The 26,504-nt window shown below is 36.1% G+C and overlaps 1 long non-coding RNA gene across 1 annotated transcript in view; it reads right to left on the bottom strand.

The window, feature by feature from the left end:
* LOC147917522 (uncharacterized) overlaps nt 1-26,504 on the bottom strand; it is a 107,631-nt gene that overhangs the window by 17,217 nt on the left and 63,910 nt on the right. The window contains exon 2 of the long non-coding RNA XR_015550081.1: nt 25,352-25,453. This is a non-coding gene — a long non-coding RNA (uncharacterized LOC147917522). The remainder of the gene's footprint in view (nt 1-25,351; nt 25,454-26,504) is intronic.

Raw genomic sequence — 26,504 nt, 5'->3', positions numbered from 1 at the left:
AGAAGTTAGCATATAATGTCTCCCCTTAGAATATATTGTGAGTGTATGCAATGTCAAAAATCTAAATCCCTGGGTTTTGCATAATGCATTAAGGTCCACATCTAGATGAGAAAGATTTTTCAAAGAAATGTCATGTGATGAAATAACACATACTTCCCTCAGTTAACAAAAATAAAAACAATCGTGATAATAATCCAAAAAACACTGTGAATTAAGAAAATGGGTACCCTACAGCAAAGTGTATTTGTATAGCTCAGATTATGCCTCTTGAAATAAACACCAATGTTTCTAAGGGTTTCCTGTGTCTCTCGGTTAATTATTTATAGTAAGCCCTCAATCTCTATATTGTTCTCGACACAAGAGCCTACTAGGACCTAAGGTAATTGTCCAGAATTACTGAGAATCCAGGACTCATCAAAAGAAAGGAAATTGAAAGCCACAACAGAAACCTCAACGTAAACCCACCTCCACTGCACCTAGATATAGTGAAGCCACACTCACCCTCTGTTTGAGGCTTTTGCAACACAAGGTGGCAGAGAGTGTTGTCGTCATTAACGGAGTATGAGCCTGCACACTATTTTTTAATCTGCATTTGGTGGACTCATTGCTGCCATGTATGTTCACATCTCTTCTGATATGTCCACAGACCCCTTAATGCTTTAATTTCCTTTCTCGCTACATTGTATTTTTATTGTGCTTTTCACAGATGCCCACAGCAAATTGTAGAATGGAGGGCCCTCTTTTTTCCCTAAGAGGGGAAAACTAAAAGATTAAGAGAAATCTTCAAATATTACTTCCAACCCTCTTTTTATTGACTTGATTTTTTAGAAACTGGTTTTCCCCATCATCTTCAATAAATTTTTAAAGATTTTTCCAAGCTTGGGACAGTGGTCTCAAAACACAGCAGCCGATCCCACCATGGCGCCTTTTGGTCCATAATAAAAGAAGCGACAGATCCTTAACTACAGAAGCACAAGTGGGCGCCCTACTAATGACTCAAGTGCCTCACTACACCTTATTCATATTAAAGGGCAACATATTGCATATTAATAGACAATTTAAAATAATTACAGGCTTTAATCTTTTCTAAAGAACAGTTTTTTGTCTCCTGAAAGTTTTGTACTTCTTATATAGAAAAGAAAGCAAGCTTTTTCAGAGAAACAATGTATAATAATATGTCAGTAAAGATTGAGCAATTTTGAGTAGTGATGGGTGAAAAGGACATTATGTTCTTTTTTCTTGTCATGGTCGGTATTTTTCTGTCAGTCGGCAAAGGCTGCACTCAGCAAGAAGAAGCTAAAGACCTGCATTGAGAGACGTGAGGGTGACAGCTACCCTGACAGGTCAGAAGATGACTGCGGAATTAGCCTTACTTTAATTCGCACTAAAATTCACAGCTCCTGACGAGGAAATGGGAAAAAGAAATTTCCTTACACATTTTCTTTTCATTTCATGTGCAGATTATACATATTCTGCTTCCATTAACAAGAAAGAGATTGTACTTTATGCAGCTCTATATTTAAGGGCAAAAGACCAAAAAGATGACAAGAGTGACCTCTCTCTTGTCTTATGATCACTGCCAGTTTGACATGACACTAATTAGACTGCCTTAATCTAAACCCAGTTAGTTCTGCATGCTTGCAGCAAAACCATTGTAAACCCTAACGTAAATTGCCTTAGGCCTTTGTCTTCTTAAATCCCGCCTCCCTCCCTCCACCCAGCCTTCCATCTTTACATACCCACATGTATACATATGAGGAACCAGATCTGTAATAATCCTATCCCATTAATCTTAACAAATAAGCCCACAAGTGTCCTCTTAATATTCCTCTTCAGTAAATGTCACCAATTTCCACTACGTAATGCTGTCTGGTATGACTTGCTGGACATGGTGGGAAGTTTCCTTTCATTGTAAAAGCCTTGAAGGTAATAAAGGTCTGAAAAGCGCAAGGGAGATTTTTAAAGTACATGATGATGCTAGAGCTGTGAAATATGTTTAAGTCTGAATGGAATAGACTTCTCCTCTAAAAAAAAAGGAAAGAAAAAGAAAGAAAGAAGATACTTTCTTGACCAGCTGATTAAAAAAGGAGTCAGTTAATTCAGCAAGAGGTCATACGATATCGGAAGGGGTCTGGAAGGAGAATCAGTGAGTCAACTCTCTCTTAAACACCCAAGGGAACTCTGAGCACAAAGAAAATGTAAGGAAGGAGAAGAAAAGATGAACGAGCTGAGACCTATTTAACAAATACTAACTTTAAATACATATAATCATACATGAACCTCTTCAATGAAGACACTGATGTACAGCCAAACCATTATTTATCATATGAAGTGTTATGCAGTAAATGCAAGCAACAGGAGCCTTGGGGCCATACGGTGGGTCTCCCCAACAGAGGAAGCTATAGCTGGATGTGCATGTCTGCATTCCAGAGCTCTTCTTGCTTCTTGCAGACCAAGGCAAATCCTCAAGGAAGCAGCAGCTGTATCATAAGGACGTACTAATTCCCTAAATAGTACGTGGTCAGAGATACATGCTAATGAGATGGTATTTCCATTCCTTTCTATACTGTGTAAAATGTAAATGCGCACTCGAAGATAAAGCTGGGAAATGGGCTTCTTCCCATTAACACCTGTGATGTTTTGTGTGTGGGTGACACTTTCTGACATCCTCTACGCAGCTGGCAGTACAGCCAGAAACCCCACTCACAGCATTGACCAGGGACTGCACAGATTCTCAAGACTTCCCACATCCTTTTTGTAACAATCTCATAGTCGCTTCATAATAGTGCCTACCATGTATTGAACACCCACACTATACTGGAGTTGTGAGCTAGGGCTTCATGAACATTGTCTCCTTTTAGCCTGACCACAATCTTTCAACAAATGTATTATTTTCCCATTTTATAGAGACTGAAGTTGAGGTTCAGAGAGTCTAAGTAGCTTGCATAGGGTCAAACATCCTGTATGGGCAGTGCTAGGATCAAACCCACATGGTTAGACTTCAAAGCTACTTACTACGCAAATAGAGAAATGTGTGGAAAAAGGGATGCATAACACAATAGGGAGTGATAGGGAGTGCGGTTAACTGAAGACATCATGGTCATCTGAAGGCTAAATAAAATACGTCTATGCGTCAATTATGCCTGCAATCTGCAACCTGGATAGTGTTATACTGCCTCTGCTTTAGGAGTCTTGCAAATAGCCACTCTCCAGTAGCAAAGTTACAACCCATAAAACACCAATGGGAAAAAATATGGGTTTCATTTATTTTCTACCCTGTATCTCCACATGAATATCATGATCAGGGAAAGAGACAATTGTGTAGAGGTCACTCAACACAGCCACCTTAGGTCAGAGTCTAAGTTGATCTCTTAGAGTTGTTATTATTTTGTGGTTAACAAACACCAGCAGTTGTTTGTGAATTTCAGGCAGCAATGTCTTTCTCTCTCTTGGTTTGTGTACAGATTTTCTTGGTTGAATAATGGAAAAGTCACTGCTAATGAATATTAAAAGCCTGTAATTTAGTCAAAAACAATGTTGTCCACACTTTTTTCCTGAGTAATTTCAGTTGTATTTTTTTTTCCCTAAATCAAGCATAAATGGTAGATAATGTTCCTCTGAATGGGGCCCTTAGGCTTTCTTAGCTGAGGCTTGTTTAGCTTGCCAAGTTTAAATATTTTCTGAACTGATCCCAGAACTGAGAAGCCTTCATCACAGCACAGCATTAAAAATGATGGATGTGATACATATTTAATACAATAAAATGGCCATTTATATGCCCATACTAGACACAGGGGAAATCCTCACAGGAAAGATTTCTAAAATCAAAAGGGGCCTATTCTCTAATCGATGTGAGGGAATTTACGGAGATAGCTCCCATTAATGCTAATGGGTGTTATGAGCTTATATCCTCCATGCACCATTGGAAAGATACACTCAGTACCACTCGAAAGGAAGCTGTTGCACTGATGAAATTCCATAAGAGTGTTCTGGGAGAAGGAAAATTTGAAGAAGAGCTAAAACAGTAATAAAGCTGCAGCCATAGTTTGCTTCATGAAGACACTGCTTTCCCCTGTTCAGAGAGGCTGGGTTCGGGGCAACTGTCACCAGGAGAGGTCTTGGTGAAGTCTGGGTCATGGTGAAGTGTGGTTGTCATATTCAGACGCATAAGCTGTATTTTATGGTGCTTTTAATTCTTAAGTACAATGCTTGGTTAGGTGTTCAGGTGGATTTGGGGAAGTGAGTGATGCTGGAAATAATTATAACAAGTAAAGTCTGAATCACGTGATAGCATTTGCTTCTTCTTACTCCAGGGAGAGAAAAATAGCTGACTGTGTAGACCTGGCTCCCCCTGCCCCAACCTCCAGGAAAAAGAGAGACAGTTCCTCTGGCTTGCTTAACTAAGATGCATTTAGGACCTTTATCTCTGAGGCTAGTCTCTTAGTAATTTTTATTATGCATTATGTGACAAATCTGAGGGAGGATGTCCTCTTGTCTGGGTTGACTTCACCAAAGAGGACTAAAAAGAATGGTTATCGAGCAGTTGGACCTATATTCCTCTTAGATATATTTTGCAGCCACTGAAAGTGGTCCATTTACTAGAAACACAGCACCTCAATGTAATACTTCAATGCAGAGAAACTCACAGTTATTCACATATAGAATTTCGTATTTAAAACAGCTGTCTTTCCCTAATTTTGCAGCAGAGAAAAACTGAAACAGCAAGGGACTAGATCAAAATCCACTGGGAGGATGAGTAGAATGGCTAATTATACGACTCTCCATTCGAGTGTTCTCCTCTTCTGAACACTCGTAGTGTTTCCTCTCTGGCTTTCTTGTGGCACTAATCACACATTATATTGTATTATAATTATCTATGTGCTTGTCTCAGACGCCCTAAACCACAAATTCTTGAGGTCAGGATCCATCTCTGATTCACCCCCATGTTGTCAAACTCACAGTAGGTGAGTTTCCATCTCTCATTTTGAGTGCATGCCCAATGCTTTATTCCTACGGCATTCTTTCCAGAATACATGTAAACTTCTTTGAGGAAAAAGGGCAGAAAGAGTTCGAGAAGTATGAGGGTGTCCTCTGAGCCTTTGAGAAGAAGTGGAGATGAACTGCCTGAGTCTGTGTTGGGCTCTTACAGGGTGGACAGCTCTCCAGAACCTTTCTCCCTCACTCTCAAGATGGGCTGGGTGCCCCATCTATAATCTTTCATGACTGCAAGAGACCACACTGTTCATACATTAAAATGCCACCTAACAGTATTCTCTCCTATTGAGATTTTAAAAAATTACATTTATTTTTACTTTGGGTAGCCCCATACACTTGGTGTTTCAAGAGGGGAATTAGGTCCAAAGCAAAAAGGAACAAATGGCTTCACTCACTTCTTTTGTATATTTCTTCATAAAAGTCTTAGGAGACTTAACTGAAATGACCATACCTGAATTCTAGAAACAAAGTCTAAAATAATATAGCTCACTATATGATACTTGAAATCTTGAAACTTAAGGGAAATTCTTAAGTCTCGTAAGTATTGACATAAACCAAGACAACTACATTTAAGAATAAGTCACTTGAAGGTAGAGACCTGGCCATATACTGTTCCTGTTACAAAGGCTGGCGGGCGTTGTGCTGGAAACTGATGGGGCTCAAATATTATTTTAATCATCACCAAAATGGCTGATCAATTTAGTCAATTTCATAAATAAAAGTGAGCCATCCCAGCTTCTAGGTGCCAAGTAGGCAAAATAACTGATTAATCTTCTATACATCCACTTTTTATCCCTTAGTCCTAGCATCATAGAGTCACATACATTTTCATTTATATATTTCTCAAATGAGAAATAAAGTCCTTAAAAATTCGAGCAATGCCCTTTTAGTTTATTTACACTGTTTTATTTCAGCAATTGAATAATTTTAAAGCATATCAAATAATTTTACAATTAATCAGGATGCAAAAAAAAAAAGTTAGTTTTATTTTTCGCTCCTGAACACATCTTTTCTACAGAAGTCCTCCACTGACCTCCACCACTATTTCCACTGGTGGTTGTAAGTTTGGCCTGATAAATAGTTCAGTGGCATGTAGGAGAGACATAGAGTTAAAATGAAAATTAAGCACTTTATTGACTAAAAGAATTAATATCCCAACAAAAAAATAAAATCCATATGTACTTTCTTGCTGAGGAAAAATGATGTGCAGACAACACAGACTATTGATTTGAACCAACTGAAGTTAAGGCAGACTATTTATTGGGCGTTGCAGTATTTAAGTGCCCTAAATTTCACTTAGTACCACTAGCTGCTAGCGCTGCAGAATTCTAGAATTGCACCCTGCAGTTTGTACTAATTGGTGGGAAATGTAGGCCTGATGTCAAAGACAACTATAATTGTCTGATGAAAATAACTTGCTTTTGACACCAGTATATGTTGCACCCCGCATATCACATCTTCCTTGCATAAGGAGGTGTTGTTTTATACAGCCAAGGTAATTATAATTGGCTTTAATGTATCTGAAATAACTACGTATAAAAGAGCGTTGTAAGAAAGAAGAGGCTTACAATGACCTGGTAGCATTTATGACAAAATGGTTGCTCAAGGAATCAAAAAAAAAAAAAAAACAGAAGCCCAGCTAAAAGCATAGGCTTATACTACGCATATTTTAGAACGTTAGAAAGCTGCGATTTAGAGACGATCCTATTTTGACCATAATGCATTTTGTCATGTGAAGATGAAATGTGGGGGACGTTTACATTTCTCCAACTCACTGAGCCTCCACCTCAGGACTTGCATCTTTTTTTCTCACATGAATAGACATCTTTTTAAACATTGTATTCATGTCTGTCTCTCTTGACAGCAAATAAAATTTAATAAATAAAATTCCATATGATAAATATGTTAGATTTAAGGAGCAGCTTTGATAAAGTGTGGACGTTTTCAAAAATGATTTGTGAAAAACAAATAAATTTAACAGGGCTAATGCGTTACCAGCTCCAAATATATTATCGATGATGCGCAGAAGTATAATGACCCAAAAGAGCATTTGCATGGGTTTTCACACTGCTTAAATTACTGCCAGAGAGCAAAAAAAACATCCTCCAGAAGTTGGACCCATTGCCTCTGTAGATCAACATCTGACTGTAGCAACATCTTGGCTTGTCACTAAATTTCAAATCAACAGCAGCCGCCGATAACTTATAACAAGGGAGTATTTTCACTTCACAAGCATCAAATCCTGTGGCACATTTTTATAATGTGCAGTCTTCCCTCTTTAACCCCTAGTCTAACCTTCTGCCAGGTTTTGAGCCTCCTGACCCACTATCTTTCTAGTTGGCCAAACCCACTCCATTTCCTCGGAATCTTCTCTCTTACACGAATATTCACAGATGGATTTAGAAAGAAGTGCTGACCCGTCCTCATCTCTCTGCTCATCCGTTTTACAGCGTTCCTTATACTACACGCCAAAGATATTTCACATCCCCTCATTCCCCCATGCAGGATGGTGATGTTAACGTTTACTTGGTGTTAAAAGAAGCCAAGCAATATGCTAAATGCTTTACAGGCATTATTTCATTGACTCCTCATATCAATTTTGTCAAATAGCTGCTATTAGTTATCTCCATTTTAGAGATGAGGAGGCTGAGTTTTGATGTCAATGCCTGTGCTCTTAACAACGTAGTAATACCACCTATGCTTTATGAAACTGATGTGTTTATGCCACATATTTTTCACATTCATTATGTTTACCTAACAAGAATGAACATCATACAGCCTCTATCACATAAAATACAATGACCTTTTGATAATGACAACCAAAATATACAATGTCTAATATTTAAAAGCTTCACATTTTCGTAATTTTTTGGTATTTTTGGAATAATACAATAATTATGCTGGGGAATTGGTATGTCAATATCCTGACAAAATCATAGCAAATTCTCTACCAAGATGCTGTAGTAAGTCTTGAATTAATAAAATAACAATTTACAAACAAGATGCATCTATAGTGATAAAAATAAGGTACAAAAAATGGGGAGATCCCTTGAAAACATCCTACAAATTATAAAATGGTCTCGTTTTGTCAATTATGTGTATAATGTTTAAAAAGTCCAAACTTTTCTTTTTGTATATAAGACAAACCACACATTCGTACAGTTCTTTTTATTAAAGTGTGTATGTGTGTGTATTTCTCCATATTTTGAAAAATACTATGAAAGGGGTTTTTGAGTACATCCTATTGTTTTTAACATGTTCGATTTCTCTTTTTAGCAATAGTATAATTTCTAAATGAAAAGTAACTTTTAATGCTGAATTAGAGGAGAATTAAGAAAATTAAAGAGAGTACTTACTGGCAGTCTCTCCAAAGGCACTAGGTCAGAGCCCCTGCATAGTAGGACCACCCAGTTGACTTCACAATGGAGTTGTGTTTATTAAAGAAAATGCATTGAATTTTTATGGGGCATTTGAATCAACAAAAGCATTCTAGTGCATCATACCACCATTTAGTGGAGGCTTACTTTGTTTCAGACATTGTAATGGATATGATATATGGATGATAGAGATAGAGATAGATTCTCTCTGTATAAAGATAACACAGAAATATTAATAGAAACAGTAGCCAGAATGTATTGAGCATTTCCTAATTCACACGCTTTATGATAAGTTATTTGTTCATTAATACATATTTATTGAGACAAATCTGGTTCTAGATTGCAAGTAGGATAGAGAAATGAATAGAATAGACAGGAGCTAAATAAGGGTTTATTGTTAGTCTCTGTTTTACAGATAAGAAAATTGAGCCTCAGAAGTATTTAAGAAACTTATCCGGCAACATAAGGCAAGGAAGTAATGAAGCTGAGATTTGACTTCTACATGTATTAACTTTAAAAGTTTTGTTCTTACTCCCCCACAACATGCTGCCATGCTGTGTACAGTTTGGGCTTACTACTGTTGTAGTCATGGAGGACTTTTCGTACTGTTTGAATATGAGACACTTAAGATCAGTACTTGCCTATACTTAACTCCTGCTATAAATTCTTATAAAATAAACTTTCAGGGGGTTACCAAAAAGGACTATTTTAATCTTTAAATCAAAGATTAAAAATCTGAAAAAATTATATGCTACTGGGTGGTGAAATTTAGAACCACCATTCCTTCATGATAGATCTCTTTAGTGCAGCTTCCATTCATAGATTTACACGAAAGGCTGCCATTGTGAGGTAAGAATGTGAGTAAAAATAGACATCTTAGTTCCAAGCCATAGTTATGATATGAACCAGCTATTTTAATTTTTCAACAAATTTAATGAGTACCCATTAAACATCAGGCACTGAAATGAGTGCTGGGGAGACAATGGTGGAAAAGAAATACCCCTGACTTTATGTAGCATACAATCTAATCAAAGCAATAGACATTACACACATAGTTGAAAAACGAGAATGGTGAAGAATAAGAATAGGGTGTTTTAAAGAAAGATTAACTTGAGGGAGTCATTGGGGAAACCAAATTTAGACCGAGGCTTCAGGGGAAGGCCACTTGGAGGAAGGGAATGTTAAGCTGAATCCTAAGGGACAAGTAGGATTGGCACAGGTGAAGAGTGGCAGGAAGAGCCTGCGAGGGGGACCCATTCGAAGACGCAGGACTGGGAAATAGCTAAGCATGTATTAGCAACAGAGATAAGGCCAGTGTGATGACAGTCAGACCAGTGGGTTGGGAGTGGGATGAGAGGCAATTGATTCTGTAGAGCTAGTTGGAACCAAACCATGAAGGCCTTGTTGACAATGTTGGCAGTTGGAAGACAAGCCACTTTTGTGAGGCCTTTTGGTTCCTATCATCAGTAAAGTGAGGAAGTGAAGTTGGATGGTATGTGAGATCCCTTCCAACCACTATATTTCATAGGGCTACATTATCCAACTAAGTTCAACTCTATGTGATCAACTATATTATGCCAAGTCCTGTGCTGAGGATACAAAGATGCGTATTACAAATTGATTACCCCTGTAATCTATTTCTAAAGTGTCTGGGGTCCAATGAGGAAAAAGGATATAAGAATGGGTAGCTATAATACAACGTAAAAAATGGTATCCCAGAGGAATGCATGTTGCATAAGAGCATAGTAAAAGAAAGACTTGTATTATTTAGATCATTTACTTGTAAAATCTTACATGGAAGAATTGCATTTTAGGATTTCATAAGATTAGCATAGCTTGACTAACAAGATCTCCATGAAGTCTCCAGGGAACATCAGTTTGTCTTGGTGCTTAGCATTCCTATCCAAGCATTTGGGTCTAATCATTGCCATCAGAAGCCGCTTGCTAAAGTATAAATATAACACATGGATGCAGTAAACATTAACTTAGAAAAATTGTTTCAATTTGTGAGTCAACTCAAATCATTTAGAAGTAGCTCCTTAGAATTTTACCTCAAAAAGTCATCTGAGGCCTTATGCAAACTCGACAGAAGGAAGGGTACCCATCAATTCTCATGTTTAGATGGGTAGGGATGGAGAGCACCACGTATTTGCCATCTCTGCTTTAACTCACTATTTAGTTTGGCATATGGCATTGTTATCCCTGGGTGCATGAACCTGTAGGCTTTACTCACAGTTAAGTTCTGCACAGGTTTTTACTTTTCACCTGTATAATTAAATTCTGCAAGAGAAGAGGCCTTGAAAGAATGAAAGGCAGGGCAGATTTGTGCTGTTAGAGTGCCAGGGAAAACCCAGACCTCCACTGGATGCCATGGTGGAGGCCTCGGGCAGCCAGAGTTCTGCTACACCTGGGATGTGTGAGGTTGAGAAGGATGAGGAAATGGTGTGTAGGAAACTTCAAAATCACGCTTTGCCTTCTGCATCACCATCTCCAAAGTTGTACACGTAGAATACCAGTTTGTGCTGCCTAAAGTGAAATGAAGGTAAGGATTCCTAGTAGTACCATGAATAAAGGCACCATTGACCTTACAGACAATTTCGTTCTGATTCCATTCTTGCATGCTGTGCAGAAAGCACCTAAAAGCAGATGTTGAGGTAAGTGAGCCTGAGAAAAAGGGGCCAAAGTGAGTGATGCCAGGAAGCCCAGAGCAGTGTTTCTAGAATCTCATCGCTTCAATAAGAGAGGAGCTGTCCTAGGAATAACTGATATGTTCTGACACTTTTCCCCTGTTGCACATGTTAATTTTGCATGTGATATTGTTTTGCACAAAATAATTACATTTGATTGATAACTTTCATGCCACATTTCAATTTAATTGGAAACAGCCCAATATTCTCTCTTAAAAGAGGAAAAAGAATGCAGAAAATGTACAAGAGGAAAATATTCTTTCTTTCTCTTTGTAGTTTTCAGCCAAATTAGCATGCTTATAAAAGATCCCACTTCTTTTTAAGTGCTATATCCTTATATAGATAAATATTTTTTATCAAATAATAACTTACTACAGGCTTAAGGAAGAACAACTTTCATCAGTTTATATTACGATAAAATTCTATTTTCTAACATAATATTAAACATAATTATGGATTTTTGTAAACAAAATATTATTCTCAGTGAAATAAATCTTCATAATTGGTAATATTAGTGAAGATTGAAAAAATAAAGTTGCTTGTGCTTTTAGAGCAATTTGAAAGTCTGTTTCATTTTGAAAAATAACATAACTATCTTCATTCATCCTTAATCACCCTTAATTTGCTCAAATATTTTCTGCAAAAAATAACAATACAGGAGCATAAACAGCCTCATGTTCATATTCATAAGGTCATATTATAAGAAATCATTTTCTGCTTTATTGCAGATAAAACAATTAATAATATTAAAAGTATTCCAACAATCTCTCCGAAACAGTCACAGGAGCTTCACTTCCTGCAAACTTACTATGCAAATAGTTAAAATATTGAAATGAACCTAAGAATTGATCCTCTAATGGATCAGTCCTGTTATAACTTGTTGACAATGAGTAATCTGAGACAAAGTGAAAGCAGCTGGAGAAGAAAACTTAATAGAAAAATTACGCCTACAGAGCATTTAAATGTAGGTGCTGAATAAATTATCTATATATTAAAGATTCATATGTTTTAAAGAAATGATGAAAAGTTTGAAAAAAATCTCAGAAAATTTAACAAAAAGCAATAGAATTCTAAATGTGATCAAAACTACAGGAGAACTCTATTAAGTGTATAACCTTGTTGCACAGAAATTACTCTTTTCAGAGTCTGTTCTTTTATTGGATTGCTCTGCCATTTTATGGAATATATTTTAATGTTGTACAAAGAAAATGAATTTCACGGATTTGATTTAACAGTTCAGTTTCTCCATGTTACTATCTCGTGCTACGATGGAAGTTTGCTCTTTTATTCAGTTATCTACTCCATTATAGGTGTGACAAGGTTTCAGTGTGTGTGGGGGCAGGGGTACAGCTTAGGGTACAAATCATGTATTATTCAAGGAAAGTCTATCATTTTATCAGGAATGTTCAGCGCATGCTCCCTAAAGCCACATCTGATCGATAATAAGTTCGATTCAGCAAATCATTTGACCTACACTCTGACAAATGACTAGATTAGGAAGCTTTCCAGGGCTTGTGGAATATTGCAGACTAGACTAGAGAGCTGATTTGTGGAAACTATCTTCTACTTTTTAAATTATCTTCATTGATTTTGATTCTTTTGAAATGTGGTTTATTTTGAAGCAAACTTAATTGTGGGGTACATACTGTTACTGGAAAGGAGCTTTTTAAACAGTAAAAACAAAGCGATGATATAGATACATTGATAGGAGCAGACATTATTCTAAATTTTAGGAATTCAAAGCTTTCTGATTATAGTGGCCGTTATTATTATTATTATTATTTTAGAGGAGGGCATGATTAATATAAGGCCACTGAATTCAAAAGAGAGCAAATGATTTGCCTTACTCCTATAACCGTGGGGCAAGTTTACACCAGCAAAATTTAGTCTAAATAAAGTGGATTTTGATACTGAATAATCTGTTTTTCTGTAGCCCTCTTCTTATCTTGATTTTCATTGGAAAGAAGACCAAAGTCAAGAATTAATGGAAAAAATAGGCAAAGGCAACTGGCAGTTTGTCTCTGTGTCCATTTGCAGTTTTACCTCACTTTCTGGAATTCACCTTTTAATAATTTTATTTACTTATTTTTCCCCCCAAAGCCCCAGTAGATAGTTGTATGTCATAGCTGCACATCCTTCTAGTTGCTGTCTGTGGGACGTGGCCTCAGCATGGTCAGAGAAGCGGTGCGTCGGTGCGCGCCCAGGATCCGAACCCCGGGCCGCCAGCAGCGGAGCGCACGCACTCAACCACTAAGCCACAAGGCCGGCCCTGGAATTCACCTTTTAAAATGATACTGCCCTTCCACCTCAACCATGTCCCTAATAATGTCTATATTCAACTGTATCATCCTTTAGGAAAACTTAAATGTCCCAAACACACAAATAAAAGTACTGTATCAAATGCTGAATTTAGTGAACCAGAAGAGATCCTACAGACCATCGAATCTGAAACCCTCATTTTACCCAGGACGAAACCAAGGCTCAGAAATTAGTGAACTTACCCAGGTCACTGAGCCAGCTAATAGCAAAATCAAGATCAAATCCAAGCTCCCTGAATTTCCAGACACTCCACCGTGTTGCATTCCATTTTGGAAAGTCATCAGGAAGAGATATCTGCACGACAATGAGACTAGAGGATTACTTTAAAGACATTGATTTACAATATAGATCTAGTTAGAGTTTAGAAAAAGATGTATTAGAAAAGAAAAAATTTACAAACTTTTACAGTTTTTTTCGGTTAATCCTCACCATTCTCTCACAGAGACAGGTGAACAACAAGACTAAATTTTCTTTCCTGCATTGAAAATGATTTATAAGCTGTCTGACAGGAAGAGTATCAATAATAATCTAAGGATTGTCCTATATATTTAAAAAATCAATCTAATTAGTCAATTCAGGAAATATTTGTTAAAAATATGATTTTGTTAGTACAAAACTTTGGATAGCCATTACGCTCTACATCAACCTGGAATACTTTTAACTGTGTCTTGGAATTAACACAGGGACAAACACAGGGACACAAAAATGGAAGGCTTTGCTTGTTCACATGTGACTAATTGTTAAGGGCAATCATCTAATTATTTAAAGTTCAAATTAATTACACTTGGCTTCTGGGAAAAGCAAGGGTGGTTCAGTTTTGGATGTTAACAGGTTAACATGTATGAGATTAGTTTATTCATTTGGGGCTTTATGTCTGTGGTTACACTAAGTAACATTATTGTTGGTGAAACGAAATTGATTCAAGTTTTTATCAGACAACAGTGCATCTCATATAATTTTAGTTTTATTATTTTTACTTATGCAACTGTATTGAAACCCGGAGAAAACAAAGAAGTTATTTCAGGCATGAAGCAGGCATTTTAAGATTTTTGAAGAAGGACGAAAAAAGGAGAATGTGTTTCTGTTCCATGCATTTCAAAGCTGCCACTACAGTATTCTGAATTGTCTTGTAATTAATTTTCTCTGTTGCATATTATTCTGAGACTAGTCATTTGGAGAAAATATGTAGAACTCCTCGTCTTGCCTTTCTGAATCTATTTTTCACAGTTGCAAAGTACTGGTCAAACAAATTAAATTACTGCAGCAGTATGTAACTAATTTTATGTAAATTAAGGTGTTAATGTTCTGAATCACATTCCTGAAAATGGTCTGTTTTCTCTTGCAGCTTTTCTTCATTAATGATGCTATGAATAGTCAAATCGAAAAATTAATTCCAAGACTAAGTGGATAAATTGTCACCCTTTGACCCCTTGAAGAATTAAATCTAAATATAGTTTTATGGTCAGCTCAGTCTATACTTGTCAGTAGCCCAACAAAATAATTTTAAACTTAATGCAACTAGGGGTGAGATGATGTGAAATAAATTCCATCTTGTTGATACAGAGGGAGTTGTTTTAGAGCTAATGGTCAAATTGTGTGATGCAGAATTAGTGCCAAACTTGGACCTTTATGGGCATTCTTTCTGCTCCCAATTAAAGGTACCATCTTACTCCAACATCTATTCTCTGTTTGAACTTCACAATCTCCACCTTAAGAATGACCCATATAAAATCACAGAATATCAGTTGAATAAAATATTTATAATTGGAAATACCTAAGAGAAATTGAAGTCAGAAATGAAGAGTAAATTTATCATCTATTGAAATACTTTCCAAAGCATGTGAAAAAAAAATCAAGGAGTTTTCTAATTACTTGGCAAACTCACATAACCCATTGATTGAATTAAAATTGTTTAGTAGAGGCAAACACTTAAATTATTTATCTGGTGGGATTTTTATCTAGGATAATAAATGTTCATCTACTTCCTGAAGTGCAGTGCATATAAATAACAATGCAGCACAGAGTTCCAGAAAGGTAACCGGATCATAAGTATTGTTTCTGTGATAAACAGCAGCTTGAATTTCACAAGAAATGACTTTTCCAAATAAGTCACCAGAGTTGGGACCAAAGTACTACCTTCCTAGGGGCCAAACGACATTTTTTAATTTAAAAATATCAAATATATTTTTATGTCTGTTTGCAAAATATTTCCTAATAAACTTTTTGTCATCTTTTTAAAATCTTCCAACAAACAAGTGATCTGTAGGTAACTTATGCCTACCTAATCATGCTTTCTGATAGAACTTATTTTCTACTCTTATTTTGATCCTTAAATCCATTCCTAAACTTACAAATTTAATAAATGGAATAACAAACAGCATACTACCAATTTTAAAGAAGCCCCTCAAAAACAAAACACTGGGACTTTTTTTAACCAGTTAATGTGATGAGTTCCAAACTGTGACTGCACTCAGACGTTGATAGCAAATGTGCTTCCTACCATTAACAAACAGATATCCATGTTATGTAACTGGCCAGATCAAAAGGAAGCAGAAGAATTAGAATGAATGGGGAGATACTGAAGGGAGAACAACAAGGATGTCTACAAACCAGGCTGCTCTGGTCTTTTTACATTTAATATAGTCTAAAGAGCCGGCCCCTGCTTGTCACCTGAGCCCAGGATAGATCCAATTTAAGGAAAGAGGTAAAACGAACCACTAGCCCAACTTTATTGGGAATCCATAGAGTAATGCCTTTGAGAGCAGAAAGCGTGGGAGCTGTCAGAATTAAAAGGGAAACTACGTGGAATCAAGGTTGTATTATTATTGTTCAGCTAAGTAACTCATGCCTATTTAATAACCTATGAATATCAGCATGTGTTATTCCATACACTCAATTAAAAACAAAAATAATTAACATCCTCCAATGAAATAAATCACAATGAATTTTCCAACTTCCTATTAGTTTATTACCAAATTCCTAGAATTTTTTCAAAGCCAGCTGCACTGGGGCTGGAGGGACATCAGAGGAACTCACCAATGGAGCTACAGGGAGAGGCAGTCAGCTCCTGGCTCACAAACTAGGCCTGGGTTCTGACTGTAAATCTCCAAGCACTTTTCGCATGTTAAGCATAATACCCTCTGAGAGTGGCTGCTTGAGGACTCTTTTTTTCTTTAAATATATTTAGTTCTTATGAAATCAATAATGTCTTTCCAGCACTCAGTATTAATAATACTTTATACTTTCATAACACCTTTTTTTCCCTACTGCATCCAAAATACATTAATTGATCCTCTGACTCCTGGGAAGTAGATATAATTATATATCTTTACATGCCCCACATACCTAGCATAGTGCCTTGATTAGAAACATCTTTTTCTAGTGGAAAAGACACTGGCACAAAATCAAAAGAGGCCGTATCAAGTCCTAGCACCAAGCCATACTGGTGTAACTTTGGGCAAATCATTTAACCTCCATGAGCCTGTTTACCTATCTTAGAGCTCTGAGAAATAAAATGAAAAATAAATATGAAAGTATTTTTCAATTATTAATGAATTAATTAATAAAGTTAATTCATTTATCTATTCAAAAAGTATTGTAGCACTACTGTGTGCCAGCCATGGGCCAAGTACTGGGAATACATCATAAACAAGTGTTGGCCCCTCTTTCCAAGGAACTCATGATCCAGCTGAACAAAAAGAAATCACACAAGTGTTAAAATGCACAATGATGGTTATGAAAGGAATGGCCAGAGTATGTAAGCTTGCTCTATGTGGTCAGAGAACAGGCTCAACAAAGGTAAAAATCAGCTTATGGTGGCTATTCAATACATGTGAATAAATAAACGATAAGGCTAGGTCAAGATAAAGACATGTTACTTTTTCTAACGCCAAGCAGAAATGTATTGAAAGAACTAAGAAGAGAACCCGGAAATTTAAATTCTTTGCCTGATGTTTTTGTCCAATAGGTTATATATTTGATAAACTGGTGGGTAGAAACAAAGAAGGAGATACCTGTTCATAATGTTGCTCATGGGTGACATCTACTTTCAAAGGAGATGGTTAATCACATTATATTGGAACATTGTTGTAATGCTCCAGATCAGTGCCCTTGGACTGCCTTTGTAGTAAGATTCCCTTCTAAGATCTATTTAGTACCTCAGTTAAAGTAAGCACTCTACTTTAAATGGAGACGTAATCTATCCCGAAAACTTCGTTGTAATATACTTCATTGCAGCAAAGTCAAAATATATTAATTGAACAAAAAATCGTAGCAGCTTAATAGAAGGGTTGAGATGAAAGAGAAAAGAGGAAATCAAGGCTCACTGAGCCCCTCCTACGCCCCAGGCACTGTGCGGGTATGCTTTCACATATATTACTTGGCTTAATCCTGTTTAAAATGTTGTGAGTTTCTCAGAGAGATGATTAAGGTTAGCATCAAGAGAGATGTCATGTTGATAGTATATACTCTTAATGTGAAGTCATGAGAATGGCACTTTACCTCTGTTGTCTTCCTTCTAAAAAACCATAATCATGAGAAAAACATGAGACAAATTTCAATAGAGGGGTATCCCACAAAATATCTGAGCAGTATATGTCAAAACTGTCAAGGTTATCAAAAACAAGGAAAATCTGAAAAACTGTCATGTCCAAAGGAGCCTAAGGAGACATGATGACTAGATGTAATGTGGTGTCCTGGATGGGATCCTGGAACAGAAGAACATTTGATTAAAACTAAGGAAATCTGAAGGAAGTATGGACTCTAGTTAATAATAATGTATCAGTACTGGTTCATTAATTGTAGCAAATCTACCACACTAAAATAAGTTGTTAATAATAGGGAAAATTGGGTTCAGGATATATAAGAACTCTCTGTACTTTCTTTGTAATTTCTTTGTAAAACTAAAACTGTTCTAAAAAATAAAGTTTATTTTTATAAAAAATGTTTGTATGTTTCATTAATCTCATTTTACAAATAAGTAATTTGTCTAACATTACATAGCCAGTAAACCATAATTTGAACACACATCTTCCTAAATCAAAATCCCACCCTCTGGCCAAGGTACCATGCTACCTCTCCAAGGAACCTGGTTCTGGGCCAAAGAAGTGTCATTTACAACTCCCTACATCATGTTTTATTATTTTCAAATTTCTAGCGCAAGAAAGTATGTAAAAATATTAGAGAAAGAATTCCTATAGCTGGTTAGCCAAATGGCATGCATCTCTATTCAAGAGTTTACCGGCCATTTCCTTGAAATAAAACCTATAATAAATCTTGTGTTTTGAGCTGATATTTAAACATACATGCACACACCCACACATCCCCACACAGTATGCACACGCACATGCTCACACAAGAGAAATAGCTAGCCAAACACATGATTTTAAATTATTGTTAGTTCCTGGAAAGTATTTTTTCCCCAACTAACATAGCAAGCAAGAAGGCACACTCATTCGCCAGGTTCTCCTTACTTTACATTGTTTGTACAGTCAAATAACATATAAGCTGCCTATTCTCTCATTGTTTCAGAAAGATATGTTCAAATTAATCAAAAGCCGCTATATACATACACCAATTATTCATTTATTCATTCATTCATTTCTAAAAGAACCTAATACTATGCAATGTTCTCAAATAAATTTAAACATCATCATAGGCGATTCAGCTGGTGTTATAGGCCCAGGATTGTGCTATCCATGATGTAACAGGCCAGAAGAGGCATTTCAGCAACGGAGACAGCATGAGGGAACGCCCAGAAATACAGAGTGGAGGATCTGTGTCAGAATCAGCAACCAGTTGGTAGAGTATTTAAATGTTCAGATGTCTTAGAACCCTTAGAAAGCAAAGGTCATTCCAGACATTTTATAACCTAAATATTTCTGCTTCTTTAATGCAGGTAATATGTCTCATATTTTAAACTGATATGTATGTGTTTGTTTATTTAATAATTCTAAATTTCAGGACATGTTTACCTTCTTCACGAAAATATCTGATAATTGTGGAAATACCAGTTGTTAACGAAATATATTGGTGCTATCTATGAAATTGAGTTTAGTCAAAATGTGGTTAAGAGTTCATGCCCATGCTGAATAAGTCTAGGGAACTGGTAATTTTATCAACATTTTATTTTTTAATTGTGATGATGAATAATGAATTGTCAACCCTGGAAACTTTATAGTAGCTAAAGGGCCATCAATATTGCCAGATGCAAAGTTAAACCAACTTTTACAGATGAGAGATGCCTTTAGAATGGCTATGATGAAATGTATTCCACCAGATGAATTTCTGTGATATGATTGCAAAATGAACCTCTCTTTCTTTCGCTCTTTTTTTTAAACAGGCAAGGGAAGGGGCAGTCAGTCTGAGATTTACACCTGATTTGTGTTATAGTAATCTTTGAAATTAAGAAGTGTATCCTTGCATTTCATTAAATTCTGGCTAATGAGATAACTGTCTTCCCAAGGAGGGAATGATAAAGTACTCAGGCCATAAAGCATAAATTAATACTGCAAGGTTAAACACTGGAACTAACTCATGTTTCAACAAAAGCCCCTACCAGCAGTTAAATTAACTGACATAAATACCATAAAATCTGTCTTTATTTTAGTTTCAGATGATGCTTCTTTTTACACCCCTGCTTTCAGTTTGTATAACTCATTTTTGCACATTATTGCATGCACCATTTGCCATTTAAAGAATCAGCTACAACGGGAAAAAGATTTAAGGAATCAAATACTCAGAGAGGAAAGGAAGCTGGTGGATCTGGGGGATATCATATTGAAGATTGCTGGCCCCATTGAAAAATACAATAGACAACAGTAGTTCAAAGAAACAGTTAATTATGAGACAACCGGCCCAAAGAAATCTACTTTTTAAGCTTTTGATAGACATTTCAAAAAAAAATGCTAAAGAAAACCTGTGGTGATAATAGGTTTGATATATATTCTGGCAAAAATTATATCACATTAATGAGGTGGCTTAAAGGGCTCATGCATTTTGTAGGAGGCATTTCAATGTATTAGTATAATTAGCAGTGATGAGAAAACTGTTTGGAACTGAATTACCTCTCACGAGTTCATTTCAGCTATATGAAATTACACCATGCAAGAAGGAAAATTATGGAGCCATCCAGAGATAGTTCATGCCTGATTTGATCATAGCCACTAATTGGATGATCATTTTCGTAAAGCTTTTCAAATGGTTGACAGTTTCTGCCTCTCATTTTCTTTTTTAATGGACGAGCTCTTTATTTCTTGTACTAAGCAACCAAACATAGGTTTGTTAGAGATTTGGGTGTTTCTACAGGGACCTTACAGGTGTAATTGTCACAATCTGAGCAACCTTTGTCCCTTAATTAGCTGCTTTTGGGGAACCCCTAATGAGAGTTCCTGTTCTTGTTAACAATCTTAGAGAATACCTGATGAGTGAAGCTCTCCAAGCCTGATGTGTGTCAGCAGCCACCATATGACAGCAATTTAATGAAGTTAAAATCTGACCCAATGGGATGGATAGACGAGCATTTGGGTTGTACTGCTTTTGATTCCTCCGTGTGTGTGTGTGTGTGCTCGAATGCACACACGCATGTTCGTGTGTGTGTGTTTGATACGAAGTGGGTGCTCTAGTGAAGGACAACAGAAAGGAGAAGGGTAGAGGGTACAGAAAGGAAGATTTATTAATGGATCTGCTTTACGAAATCTATTCATAAGACAGTCAATAGCCAATATCAGAAGAGAATTGAAATCACGGAATTACCTTTCTTTGTATAAATTGCTCCATGTGAACTGCATAATACAGCAAAGTCTTACAATTTGAAGGATACCTAAACATCATGCTTGTTTTCTGCTTAACTTTTCATTTATCTTCTCCATACCTCCTACTTGAATTATCATTTCCATTTTAACCAGACAAGACTTCCAACTGAGATTCAATCATGTGGAGTTAAAATTTTTTAAAAATTATACTTGCCTCAAATAATATATGTGTTTTAGTAAATCAGAAAATAAGTCATTATGAAAACATGCCACTTGATTTGTTATTGAAAAGAAGGATACAATATTAGGTTAATGATTTTTCCATCTGTTTGGCAAGTTCTAATATTATCAGGAAGAGTCAACAGAGATACGAAATAGCCTTGGTTTTTTAAGTGTGTATGTGTTGTGTGCACATGCATGTACATGTATGCACTTGTTCAAGTTTTAAAGTGTTGTTCTTTGTCATGGCCAAATATTGCAAGTTCTACTTTCTCTGTTTGGAAGTTTCACCCTACCTGCAGTGAATAGATGTCACAGGACGCACGCTCATAAACACTGCTTTGGGCAATATTTGCTATACATATTAGAACCATAAATCGAAAGGTGAAATATTGATAATCTCAAAGTTTTAATGAGTCCTCTGGCTCTCCCTTGGCCTTTCTGTGCCTCTGATTTACTTAGGAATACAGAGAAGTTGATAAATTTAGCCACTTAGGAAGTTGAAACCAAACATCTTTTTATTAGGCACAGAATATTTTATAAATATTCTTGCTACACTCAGCAAAATTTCAAGGCATCTGAAATTGAAATTTCAAGAAATCAGAGATATTGTCGTTCTTAGAGAAGTTAAATTATTTCAGAAAGCAAACATTTTCCTTAATAAGAAGTGAATCCCATTTTAACTTTTTTTTTTCAGTGCTAGAAGGAGTCATAGAGATTGGTGAACAAAACGGTGGATTTAGATACAAGATATACAAGTATTTGCAATCTACAACCTGTTCGCCCACTTAATGCATGTTTGTTCAAATCACCAAAATATAAAATAACCAACAAATTTCTGAATGAAAAATCTAAAGAACATTTTTTTTAAATTTATCATTCTAATGGTTCTCCCTGAACCACTTTTTTGTTGGCTTTCTGGAAATTCTCCTTTCCTTAGCTTTTTACTGTACCAACTCCCCATAGATATCTATTCTACACTCTGGCTTATTTTCATTTTGACTTATTGCTTTCTTGAATTGGAATTTGGTTACCTCTGGTTTCTTGTGTTAGTTCCTCTCTTTCTTACATTTCTTTTTTTTCTTTCTTGTATTGATGTCAATTTTCTGAGTTCTTGCCCTATACTTGATTGATAGTTCAGCTGGGTATGTAATTCTAGGTAGAAAATCATTTTCCCTCAGAACTTGAATGCAATGCTGAATTATCTTCTGCAATTCAATGTTGCTGTTGAGAAGTCTGATGCTAATTTGATCCTTATTCCTTTATAAGTTACTGCTTTTTCCCAAGAGTATAAGGATACTATGTTTTCTTAGGCTCTTGTATATTTGGGAATGTCTTTCTGTTACCACTACACATTAAAAGAAAATTTGGCTGGGTAAAATCTTTAGGACATAACATTTCTCACCCAAATCTGCATCTTTACTTTGCAGAGTAGAAATCTGATACTAATCAGAATTATATTCTTTGGTATGGAATTTACTCGCCTTTACACTTGCAGTGTTTTTTTCTTTATCTTGGTATTCAAATATTTTTCAAGAAATATATTTAGATGTGGATACTATTACATTGATTATTCCTGAGACATACGAGTTACTTATAGATGACCATATAAGTAATATACAGTCATGCATCGCTTAACGATGGGTATATGTTCTGAGAAATGCATCATTAGGCAATTTTGTTGTTGTGTGAACATCATAGAGTGTACTTACATAAACCCAGGTGGTATAGTCTACTACACAGCTAGGTTATATGGTACTAATCTTAGGGACCACTGTCATATCTGTGGTGTGTTGTTGACTGAAACATCATTATGTGGTGCATGACTGTCCTTAAATATATTTAACCACAGGAAATTTTTCTTCAATCATATCTTTGATTATTGTTGCTATTCTGATTGCTATGCTTCCTCTTAAGGAACACCTGAGCACAGAACTCCCCTTTGCCTATCTCCCATGTGCTTATTTTCTTCCTTACTATTTTCATCTCTTTTTTCTTTTCTTATACATTTTGGGAGAGAATCTCAGAGTTTTCTTTTCCTTCATATTACTGAATTGAGCTTCCATAGCAATAATTCTTTATTATCTCTAGAATAGACTTGAATTTTTCTATGTTTTTTAATCTACTTAAGTCTTTTCACTCTTCTCACTCTTTATTTTATCTTGTTGTCTTTGTATAAGAGATTCTTCCCTTCTTATGTCTCTCTGTTTCTGTTTTGTTGGGGCCAAGTATTTTTTAATCATGTTGAGAATGCCAAAAATTTTTAAATACTTTCCTTGGTTTCCTGAAAACTAATATTTTCAGTACTCAATGATTTCTCTTCTTCACTGTTATTTTCACAGTCTCCAGCCTGGATTTTTTTCATCAAATCAGTTGGAAACTACCTCAACTTTCCACTACCAAATATAAAAATGTCCCTGTATCTGCACCATTCTTTCCACATCACTACTATTAATTTTATGATGTGTCCATTTTCTTCTACAAGGTGAAACTCTCCACCTATGCTCCATATTCCATCTCCTCTCAGCCTCTCAGCAACTTGCATAACTGATTATGCTCCTTCTGTCTACTATGTCCTCAACAAATCCCCTACCTAGAGCCAACATCTCTCACATGTTGATGCTTCTCTTCTTTTGCCTTCATGGACTTTTCTTTAGAAGCATTGTCTATCTTTCCAGTCTGCATTTCCTCACCTACCACTTTGTCCTTCTCAGGCTGGCTTCTGCCTCATAACTCCACCAAAATTTCTCTCTTCTAAGAGAATAGCAACTTCCCTGCTTCTAATTCCAATGGCTATTTTTCACTCCACATTGCACTTGACTTCTCAGCAGAATTTGAAATATGATTGACTACTCTTTCCTTCTTGCAATACTTTTTACCTGTCCCAGAGAATTTTCTGCCTATATTCTTCATCCTTTTGTCTATTTAGGTCCTTGGTATTTACAGTATTGATTTCTATAAGCTTTATATAGTAAAGGTATTAGCATTTTGTCTGTGACAGGAGGCATTTTAGGAAAGAGATATAGCAGATCACTTAACTCAATATAATATGGGTACTTATTTAACAAACTCAGAAGGAAGATAGTAAAGGAAAATTTTCAAGAAAATAACATTTTCCCATTTCAAAAATATATATTTCTCTGAACTTCATAGTCCTGTAAATTAAATCAAATGAATTACATACACAGACATTAATTTTAGTATTTCCTCTTGGGAAGAGAAACAGTTGTTTGGTAACTTATCATTTTATCATACTAATTATACTAGAAAAGTTCCCTACTTAACCACATATCTTATTTATGGAAAAATAAGTGGAAAAAAATATGTGGCAAATGTAATCAGTTGATGAGAAATATAAATAAATTTCCATATTTTAAATTTCCAATTGAACAATAATGAAATTATTGTTCAATTCTATGGACAGGAGTCAATACTGGAATAAAATCAAGGTTTTTGGGAAAAATGAATAAGAGAGATTAATGTTGGGTAGACAATTGACAGTCTCTGTTTTAAGAGCTATATATGAAAACTGCTTATTCATTAGCACTGGCCTCACATAGGTTGTGAAGTGAAGAAATTTTGTGTTCAGGCCCTTGGACTCCCTCCCTACTCTGCAAAAACCAGCACCTTTTCTGTGGTTTCCAGTACTCTGGTTGCTCTCTACTCTAGATAAGTTTTTATTTTCATTTACTAGAGATCAGAGTGTTAATACTTTCTTCTTACTTTCTCTGGGATAAGCATAAACAACCTTCAAGACCACAGGATTACAGAATAATTTTATTGATGTTTTTCTTTCATAGTCCTCCTAGCTAATGCAAATACTTCCAAACTCACACATAAAAGTCTATAACTTCATTATAACCAGTATAAAATGAACTATTTGTAAAGCACCATTATGCGTATTATCATGTGTTTCATTATAATCTTGTGAAATAAATATTATTAGAATCTCCATCTTAAAGATAAGACATTCAGAGAAAATGACATGCCAAAGGTGACATACCTTGTATGGGGCAGGTCTAAGACTTGAAGCAAGATCTGCTGACTCCAAAGGCTCTGATCTTTCTGTTATAATATGTGGTAAAAATATTCAACAAGCAGGAACCTGAAAAGGTAAAAGTGTTGAGGGAGAAATTAATAGTTTCCTATTCTGTATCTGTTCTCTCTCTTTTTTTTTTTTTCCTTTGGTGAGGAAGATTGTCACTGAGCTAACATCTATGCCAATCTTCCTCTATTTTTTGTATGTGGGACACTGCCACAGCATGGTTTGATGAATGGTGTGTAGGTCCACACCCAGGATCCGAACCTGTGAACCCCAGGCCGCCAAAGCAGAGAGCACAAACTTAACCACTCTGCCAACGGGCCGGACCCTGTTCTCCTGTTTCTTGATAACAGAATCTTCATTATTTTTGGAGTGGCAATGCACACAGATCAAACATTGCATTTCCCCTTCTCCCTTGCTGTTAAGAAACAGGTGGAATTTGCGTATAAGAATGCCATAATGCATAGGAATGCCAGGAAGGATGACTCAGCTGGGAGAGATACCTCTTTAGGCTCCTTTTCCCTTCCTCTTTCTTGCTGCCTGAAATACTTCAATAGCCAGCCATCTTAGTGCATGAGGTAGGCTTCAGTACACAAACCACGTGCTGAGGAAGATGGATAAAAATAGAGAGTCACCACAGCACCTCTGGCCTGCCTATCTCTTGACTTCTTTTGTGTGAAGAGTAAGGTCTTAGGTTGCAACCTTTATTATTTGGAGGATTCTGTTATATGCAACTGAAAAAATCCTAATTGATACAAATGTACAGTACTTCATTAAGTTAGAAAAAACCTCCATGGATTGCAGATGAGCAGCATTCAAGATAATCTTCTGCAACATATTGCCTTTGTAGAAGCAGAAAACACATTTTGGGGATAACAAATTAACAGAATTATGTAATTTAAAGTTTATTAGGAAAAGAACTGGATGCTTCATGGTAATTATCCAGCATAGGGAGAGTTTACGTATGGCAGTCATGCTGCTGGCAGAGAGCTGGTGGGTAAATTGACAGACTTAGAACACTTATTTCAGATTGAGGCTGCTGTGAATGTAGAAATAGCCTCAGACAGTTCATGCTCCTGAGGACAAATGATGATTCGTTATTATGCTTGAACTA

Source organism: Ceratotherium simum, chromosome 3 (assembly GCF_057802395.1).
Source record: "Ceratotherium simum simum isolate JZ-2026a chromosome 3, ASM5780239v1, whole genome shotgun sequence".
NCBI classification, from domain to species: domain Eukaryota; kingdom Metazoa; phylum Chordata; class Mammalia; order Perissodactyla; family Rhinocerotidae; genus Ceratotherium; species Ceratotherium simum.
Note: the sequence above shows the minus strand (reverse complement) of the source record. Positions and strands in the feature narration are given on the sequence as shown.